Genomic DNA, 10,559 nt, shown 5'->3' on the forward strand with positions numbered 1-10,559 from the left:
AGTCTATATTTTTATGATCATTATAAATCCAGACCATCTTTTTAAAACTTTTTTATTGAAGATATAAATTTTACCATGGTTTTCTTTTCAACTTACCTAGGTATTTGTATTTAAAATATTTCCTGAGGTGCACTGGCCCCAGTCTCCATTAATATGCCATGGGAATGACAATTAATATTCCATTGCACATTTTCTTTATTCATGGGTTTATGGATATTTGGATTGTTTCCACTTCAAGATTGTTATAAATAATGCTTTCATGAAGCTCCATGTTAGTGAAGCCACCATTAAAATCCAAAAGAAGGGGTTTCACTACCAAAAGTAAAATAGATAGCTAGTTGGAAGCAGCCGCATAGCACAGGGAGATCAGCTTGGTGGTTTGTGACCATCTAGAGGGGTGGGATAGGGAGGGTGAGAGGGAGGGAGATGCAAGAGGGAAGAGATATGGGAACATATGTATATGTATAACTGATTCACTTTGTTATAAAGCAGAAACTAACACACCATTGTAAAGTAATTAAACTCCAATAAAGATGTTAAAAAAACAACAACAACAAAAAAAACAAGTTAATAAATATATTAACAACTCATAAAAAAAAAATAGAAAAAAAAGAAGGGGTTTCAGAGAACTTCCAGGTAGGTAAAGCAGAATGCTTCCATGTGCCACTGTGCTGGGTTCCAACTCCAAGAAGACTAAGGTTTCTTTGTTCTCGACCTCACCCTATGAATCTCTTCGTCTGGCTGTTGGTTTCTGTGCTTTAATATCCTCGGTAATAAACCACTCATCTGCCGTGTGGCTGAAAGGGTCTTGGTGCTCCAGCCTGGTATCAGGCCTGAGCTTCTGAGGTGGGAGAGCCGAACTCAGGACATTGGACCACAAGAGACCTCCTGACCCCACGTCATATCAATCAGCGAGAGCTCTCCCAGAGATCTCTGTCTCAACGCTAAGACACAGCTCCACCCAATGGCCAGCAAGATCCACTGCTGGATGCCCCATGCCAAACAACAGCAAGACAGGAATACAACCCTACCCATTAACAGAGAGGCTACCTAAAATCAAACTAAGCTCACAGACACCCCAAAACACACCACGGCATGCAGCATTGCCCACCAGAAAGACAAGATCCAGCTCCACCCACCAGAACACAGGCACCACTCCCCTCCAGCAGTAAGCCTATACAACCCATGGAACCAATTTTACCCACTGGGAGCAGACACCAAAATTAATGGGAACTACAAACCTGCAGCCTGTGAAAAGGACACCCCAAACACAGTAAGTTAAGCAAAATGGGAACACAGAGAAATACGCAGCAGATGAAGGAGCAAGGTAAAAACCCACCAGACAAAACAAATGAAGAGCAAATAAGCAGTCTACCTGAAAAAGAATTCAGAGTAATGATAGTAAAGATGTTCCAAAATCCTGGAAATAGAAAGGAGAATATACAAGAAACATTTAACAAGGACCTAGAAGAACTAAAGAGCAAACAAACAATGATGAATAACAAAATAAATGAAATGAAAAATTCTCTAGAAGGAATCAGTAGCAGAATAACTGAGGCAGAAGAACGCATAAGTGACCTGGAAGATAAAATACTGGAAATAACTATTGCAGAGCAGAATAAAGAAAAAAGAATGAAAATAATTTAGGACACTCTCAGAGACCTCTGGGACAACATTAAACACACCGACATTCGAATTACAGGGTTCCCAGAAGAAGAAGAGAAAACGAAAGGGTCTGAGAAAATATTTGAAGGGATTATAGTTGAAAACTTTCCTAATATCGGAAAGGAAATAATCAAGTCCAGGAAGGGCAAAGAATCCCACACAGGATAAATCCAAGGAGAAACATGCTAAAACACATATTAATCAAACTATCAAAAATTAAATACAAAGAAAAAATATTAAAAGCAGCAAGGGAAAAACAACAAATAACACACAAGGGAATCCCCATAAGGTTAACAGTTGGTCTTTCAGCAGAAACTCTGCAAGTCAGAAGGGAGTGGCAGGACATATTTAAAGTGATGAAGGAGAAAAACCTACGATTTTTAACCTAAGATTACTCTACCCAGCAAGGATCTCATTCGTATTCGACAGAGAAACTAAAACCTTTACAGATAAGCAAGAGCTAAGAGAATTCAGCAGCACCACCAAACCAGCTTTACAACAAATGCTAAAGAAACTTCTCTAGGCAGGAAACACAAGAGAAGGAAAACACCTACAATAACAAACCCAAAACAATTTAGAAAATGGTAATAGGAATATACATATGGATAATTACCTTAAATATAAATAGATTAAATGCTCCAACCAAAAGCCATAGACTGGCTGAATGGATACAAAACCAAGACCCATATATATGCTGTCTGCAAGAGACCCACTTCATACCTAGGGAAGTAATCCCTAAGGAAGTGGTCCCTATATGTGTAGGTCACTTCAGACCTACACATACAGACTGAAAATGAGATGGAAACAGATATTCCATGCAAATGGAAATGAAAAGAAAGCTGGCATACCAATTCTCACATCAGACAAAGTAGACTTTAAAATAAAGACTGTTACAAGAGACAGAAAGGACACTCCAAAATGATCAATGGATCAATCCAAGAAGAAGATATAACAATTGTAAATATTTATGGCCCAACATAGGAACACCTCAATACATAAGGCAAATGCTAACAGCCATACAAAGGGGAAATTGACAGCAACACAATAATAGTAGGGCAAACACGTGGAGGCTAAACAATACGGTACTAAATCATGGAGAGATCACTGAAGAAGTCAAAGATGAAATCAAAAAATGACAATGAAAACACGACGACCCAAAACCTATGAGATGAAACAAAAGCAGTTGTAAAAGGGAAGTTTATAGCAATACAATCCTACCTCAAGAAACAAGAAAAATCTCAAATAAACAACATAAACTTACACCTAAAGCAATTAGAGAAAGAAGAACAAAAAACCCCAAAGTTAGCAGAAGGAAAGAAAACAAAAGGATCAGATCAGAAATAAATGAAAAAGAAAAGAAGGAAACAATAGCAAAGATCAATAAAACTAAAATCTGGTTCTTTGAGAAGATAAACAAAATTGATAAACCACTAGCCAAACACATCAAGAAAAAAAGGGAGAAGACTCAAATCAACAGAGTTAGAAATGAAAAAGGAGAAGTAACAACTGAACATGCAGAAATAAAAAGAATCATGATGAATTACTACAAGCAGCAATGTTCCAATAAAATGGACAACCTGGAAGAAGTGGACAAATTGTTAGAAAAGCACAACCTTCTGAGACTGAACCAGGAAGAAATAGAAAATATAAACAGACCAATCACAAGCAGTGAAATTGAAACTGTGATTAAAAACCTTCCAAAAACCAGAAACCCAGGACCAGATGGTTTCACAGGCAAATTCTATCAAACATTTAGAGAAGAGCTAACACCTGTTCTTCTCAAACTCTTCCAAACACTGCAGAGGGAAGAACACTCCCAAACTAATTCTACAAGGCCACCATCACCCATACATAATTATCAAGGGATCAATCCAAGAAGAAGATATAACAATTATAAATATATATGCACCCAACATAGGAGAACCTAAATACATAAGGCAACCGCTAACAGCTATAAAAGAGGAAATTGACAGTAACACAATAATAGTGAGGGACTTTTACACCTCACTTACACCAATGAACAGATCATCCAAACAGAAAATTAATAAGGAAACACAAGCTGTAAATGGCACAATAAAACAGGTAGATTTAATTGATATTTATAGGACATTCCATCCAAAAACAGCAGATTATACTTTCTTCTCAAGTGCTTATGGAACATTCTACAGGATAGATCACATCTTGGGTCACAAATCAAGTCTCAGTAAATCTAAGAAAATTGAAAGCATATCAAGCATCCTTTTCTGACAACAATGCTATGAGATTAGAAATCAATTATAGGGGGAAAAAAACGTAAAAAACACAAACAATGGAGGCTAAACAATACATTATTAATAACCAAGAGATCACTGAAGAAATCAAAGAGGAAATCAGAAAATACCTAGAGACAAATGACAATGAAAACACAACGTTCTAAAACCTATGGGATGCAGCAAAAGCAGTTCTAAGAGGGAAGTTTATAGCAATATAAGCCTATCTCAAGAAGGCAAGAAAAATCTCAAATAAACAATCTAACCTTACACCTAAAGGAACTAGAGAAAGAAGAACAAGCAAAACCCAAAGTTAGCAGAAGGAAAGAAATCATAAAGATAAGAGCAGAAATAAATGAAATAGAAACAAAGAAAACAATAGCGAAGATCAATAGAACTAAAAGCTGGTTCTTTGAGAATATAAACAAAATTGATAAACCATTAGCCAGACTCATCAAGAAAAAGGGGGAGAGGACTCAAATCAATAAAATTAGAAAAAAAAAGAAGTTACAACAGACACCGCAGAAATGCAAAGCATCCAAAAAGACTACTACAAGCAACTATATGCCAATAAAATGGACAACCTGGAAGAAATGGACAAATTCTTAGAAAAGCACAACCTTCCAAGACTGAACCAGGAAGAAATAGAAAATATGAACAGACCAATCACACGCACTGAAATTGAAACTCTTCACAGACAATTTCTATCAAACATTTAGAGAAGAGTTAACACCTATCCTTCTCAAACTCTTCCAAAATATAGCAGAGGAAGGAACACTCCCAAAATCATTCTACGCAGCTACCATCACCTTGATACCAAAACCAGACAAAGATGTCAAAAAAAAAGAAAACTACAGGCCAATATCACTGATGAATTAGATGCAAAAATCCTCAACAAAATACTATCAAAGAGAATCCAACAGCATATTAATAGGATCATACACCATGATTAAGTGGGGTTTATCCCAGGAATGCAAGGATTCTTCAATATACACAAATCAATCAATGTGATACCCCATATTAAGAAAATGAAGGATAAAAACCATATGATAAAGTCAGTTGATGACACATAAAATTAACTATCATAATGTATAAAACATTCAGTATGGATATCTGTTTCCTGTCTTTTTTTTACTGTATTTCTAATATTTAGGAAAGTTTATAATTTTGCTCTAGAAGTTATTTTAAGGATTTTAGATTTATGAAATATCCTTTCTTTATTTGGCTCCTTATTATAAACCCCATTAAAATAAAGTTGTAACCTTCCCAGCCCCAACAATTATACTATAATGCACATTCAGTAAATATTAATAGCTTTTATTCATTTACCTTTGTTGTCTAACATATGTTTCATTTTTCACTATTTAATTTATTAGCCTTAAATAATACTCTATGACACCCATGGTTGCAATGAGGGAATCAGGAAACTAATTTTACTTTCCAGCTACTTACCAAACACATCTGCTCCCATTTTGTGTTAGATGAGTGATTCCCATTGTCAAAGCATATACAATTTACAGTCCGTTTTCTCAACTCTATTATTTTGTTTTTTATATCAGTAATTACTCTTTCCACCTGGATTTCATCCTTTTATAGTGTTCTCAAGAAGGCTCTTGCAAAGAATATTCACTAATTCTCTTGTGTGTTCACAATGTGTATTTGTAAACTTCAAGGTCAACTTGCCTTGCCTCACACTTTCTTTCCTAGAGTATCTTATAGGTTTTCTATGCTCTCTCTTCTTGGTAAAATGTGGTTGTGGCTGTCATAACTTTTCATTATAAAATGGGGACTATATATGTTACCATACAAACTTAAACAGTTGTAAGAATGAAATGGGACAATGCAATGGGATAATTATACTGGGATCATAGACATAAAATTTGACTGTCCTTCACAAATAAGGATTAGTGGGATTTTGTCCAGAGACAACTGTGATTTATTATTATATGGCCCGGGAAAAAATCATAGATATATGAGGAAATAAGACAGGAAATGAGAGTGAGGTATTTGAAAAGGCCCACATACAGTAACTTCCCCTCAATCCTCCAAAGATGATCTTTAGAAAGTGTGACCAGAACCTCAGATTAAGCTTAAGGAGCTTGGAGTATTTATACTTCCATGCACATTTGTCATTGCTTAAGAGCTGTTCACAGGAGGACAAAACTTTGGAGACAATTTCTGTTCTCTGCTTGTGCAGACAAATGTGATTCTGGCCACCTGTGTGTAGTTATCTGCTAGACTTGCTGGTGCTGACTCCTGGGAATGGAAACATATATGGAGGCTTCACACAAACAAGTGGTAAAGGGGTCTGATAAAGTATGAGTGGAGCACTAACAAGATACTATGCTTCCAATTTAAGGGGGCACACTGTCTTCTCCCATCCCCAAATATATTTATGTTTGTTCCAGGACAAGTTGTCAAAAACATTATTATTTTCTTATTGAATGACTATAACAGTGTCAAAAAAACAAATTAAAAATGATTTTGGACTTCTAGCTTCCAGAACTGTGAAACAATAAATTTCTGTTGTTTAAGCCACCCAGTTGTAGTACTTTGTTGTGGCATCCCTGGCAAACTAATATTGATACATCCCTCTCTACGCTCTATAGGAGAAGTGGGAAAATTTCAGAATTAAACCACCATCATTTTTCTTTCAGAATATCTTATTACAAAATATATTAAACATTTGACCACATAAAATATTATAGAACATGTAGAACAACCCAAACACACAAAGACACACACACGCACACACTCAGAAAAGCTGTTGGCATTATCTTATAAATTTGGTAAGTACCTTGTCTTAATATTAAACTCCCAGCCTTTTTTTTGCACGTGCCTGTGCATCTGAGTGTTGCTGGAAAAACACACATCATGCTGATTGCTCTCAATTGAAATGTGTGACTGCCAACCTCAGAGTAGTTGGACATTATTGTTACTCAGAAACAAACTACACTTCTCAATTCATTTTTCATCCCATTCTGCTAAAAAGCTGTTTCATTCTTCCTCCTTTTCCCACAAATATCCAGAGTTACCTCATCATCATCACTCTCAGCTAATAATCTCACTTTCAATTTCACAAGGAAAATTGAGTTAATCACAGGAGATCTCCTGCAGGATCTCATCAATCCAGCTACCTGCAACTGTGTACAAATTTCCTCCTTGCTCCCTGGTTTATTTGGACAAACTGTGAGAATCCTAGCTAAGGTCTTCACTTCCCTTTATGCACTATATCCCCTCTCCTTTACATATGCAACATCTTAGCTCCAATACTTTATTCTTCATATTTTGTCCAATATTTTACTCTAAAATACATTTTTAAATTTTCCCCTCTATACTAGATCTTTACCATCAACACATAAATATGTCATTATATTTATATTCTTTTAAAAATGCTCTCTTAATTCCAATTCTACCTTCAGCTACTGCTTCATTGTTCTTTAACTTCTCTTCACAAGAACATACTTTGGAATAATTGTTTATACCAACATTTCTTAGTGTCCCTTTATCTCTTGAGCCCCATTTATTTATCTTTCATCATCTCCCCACTGTACTCCTTTTATCAAGTTACCAATTAATTTCCCACTGTTAAATTAATACTTAATCTTTAACTTGACCTATCAAAATCACATAATACACTATTGTGCTATTACAACAAAATAGCATATAACAGATATCAACACATTATTAATATTTATGTATCAATAGCATATAACACACCCCCTGTTTCTTGGAAGAATGGCTTCATCTGGCTTCCAGTTATCTATTTTTATCTGACTTCTCCTCTTCCTCTTTAGTCTTCTATGCTAGTTTGTTTCCTGTTTCCTCATTTCCTGACCTTTTAGTGTTGGATACCACAGAATTCAATCTTTGATATTCTTCTTTTCTCTAGCTGTACAACTCCTTTTTGATCTCACATAATTATATAGCTTTGATCACTATCTGTATGCCAAATGCCTGGCAGATCCCTGTATCCAGTGCAGACCTCTCTGCTGAGCTGTAGCTGCATAAATCCAACTAACTAGAGGGCTTATCACAAGTTTGATGTCTACCAGTTTGTAACATTGTAATGCATAGACAGTATAAAATAGTAGTTTAATATTTAGCCCTGTGTTGAAAGGCCACATTGTACTACTTTATAATATTATTTGTATAAGAATTAATACAAAATTATCAATTGTTTAACTATTGTTTTACATAGAACCCAGGATATAATTAATACATTTCCCTAAATTTGTGAGGAGGGATTTACTATTTTATGTATACATATATTCATATATACATTCATATTCATATATATTCACATTAAATATTCAATATATATAATATATGTGATATATTTATATCATGTGCTATTATATGATATATTCACAAATATAAGCATATATATATATATATGCTTGTATATATACTTATCATATATATAAGTATTTGGATATCTCTCTATATATTATATACACACACACAATTATTTCATACTGCAGTAGGTTCTAATAATTGGATGTATCCTTTTATGGAATTAGTGCCAGTACAGAAGGAGAAATGCTTGCATTATTTTTCCTTGTCATATAAGAGAAGGAAGTTTAGGACAGGAAAAGTCACAAATGACCTCAATGCTGAAACAGCATGTATATGAAAACAGTTAGATTATAAAGTTAACTGGTAATACTATAATAATAATTAAAATTTATACTAATTAATGAAGATTAGCACTAAAAATTATATCTCATTTTCAAGCAATTGTCTATATTTGTGCAATCATATAATCCAGAGTTGGAAATTTGGACTATTGAAACATCTATATTTCATAGAAATAATAAAGCAATTTCAGTTTTATAAATTAAAGTGTATCACACTTGAAATAGGCCTTAAAATGTTTCCATAAAGCTCATGAATGAAGCTTCATTGGTCAAAAATAATGATCTCTATTTCATGAGAAACTTTTAGTGACTTTTCTATAACACACAGCTTTCTTCTGTCATTTGAAAGAATTTTAAGCATTTTAGTTGTGAAAATATGTAGCCAACTTATACTTGTTACACATAGTGAGAAATAGTAGTCTTCTGTTAAATTTAAGAGCATTATTCCAAAAACTTGGAAACTGATTTGTCACCTACAACTTGCAATGAAAAACTGTCTATATTGAACTTTTTTTTAAGCATCCTAACAAACCCAAAATATAACAGTGAATTAATGTGTAAAATACATTTTTACGCTGCCTGGCACAGAGATAATTTTTCTAGAATACACCTGGAATTATGAGAAGATATGGCTTTTCAGTGTTACAGTTTTGTAACGTGACAGGTATGTCACAGGACTCAGAAGAAAATTAGAAAAACAGCTTCTATTTTCAGAGAGAAAATTACATTAAAATTGTGATTTTCTTCTTGTAGTAAAGCCATTGGGTATTGCATATATACTTCACTAATTAGTTTTAAACTGTGTATTCAAATGAATAGCTCCGTTACTCCTATATGTTAACAGATGTCTCTTGAAATAATTACTATTTAGGTTTTTAAAGTATTCATTAAATGTCTGCCAAATTACTTAAAAATCATAATAGACAGTTAATGGGTGCTTTAAAACTGAAATAGAAATTACATTTGATTATAAGTAACTATAGGTTTATAAAGCTATCATTATATGTCTATTAAGACCATTTAACTTAAGTGTTACATAATTAGAGAAGAGCCAGGATTTTAATTGCACGTTTGCAAACTGTTAGCTTGCTTTGCTAAATATTCATTTTATCCACTGCCGAACAGTATGAGTGAGGTATGAAGATTTCATCATTTCTTTCCTTAAGCAATTTTCACTGCACTTTGTGGGATTAAATGATCTAACAATTGCATATCACATACAATAATGACCATACACAAAATAATAAAGCGATATTTATATTGAAATATACCTTCCAAAGTAGGGTACATTTCACTTATGCTCCCACAAAAAAGCTCTTGATGGGCCAATGGGTATTTATTTTCCCTCCTTTCAGGTAACTGATTAAGATTGGTTCTGCAACCAAATAGCTGAGATAGAAAAAAATTGGTATCAAACTATGATTCAGTGCGTACTTAGTTCTAGAAAGTAGGTCTCAAGTTGCCAATGAAAAAAGCATAATTTCCCATTAATTACCTCACTAAGCAGTTGCTTGTTATCACAGAAGTTAAGTGGAAATTAAAAGAAAGACTTAATTACACTTTTATGCCTTGAAGTGCCAACTCATCTCAAAGTCAATATTGGGATACAAAATGCAAAGAGAGTAAGATTGTAATTTGGTTGCAGGTTCAATTCAGTAGATAAATAATGTGCCTCTGACTGCAGGCTTTTAGAGGCACTACCACTCCTTTCACAAAGGTATCCACTTTTAGTTCTTCAGTATATCTCTATTAGACACCTGAGGTTGCCTCTTGTAAACCTGAAGAAGAAAACATTCTGCTGAGAGGCAATTTATTTATATAACATTTCTTCTCGAAACATTTGCATTTAAACAAGATTTTGATGTCTTTGGAATCCATCTGCCTACACTTACACTGCTTTTTATCCCTGAATAAACATCACCTGTGAAGTATCCTAAATACTGTTGCTATCCCACTTCCTTAATTTTGTACAGATCCATTTAAACTCATGGTAGCTTGACTCTTT

The sequence above is a fragment of the Delphinus delphis genome, chromosome 4, assembly GCF_949987515.2.
Source record: "Delphinus delphis chromosome 4, mDelDel1.2, whole genome shotgun sequence".
NCBI lineage: Eukaryota > Metazoa > Chordata > Mammalia > Artiodactyla > Delphinidae > Delphinus > Delphinus delphis.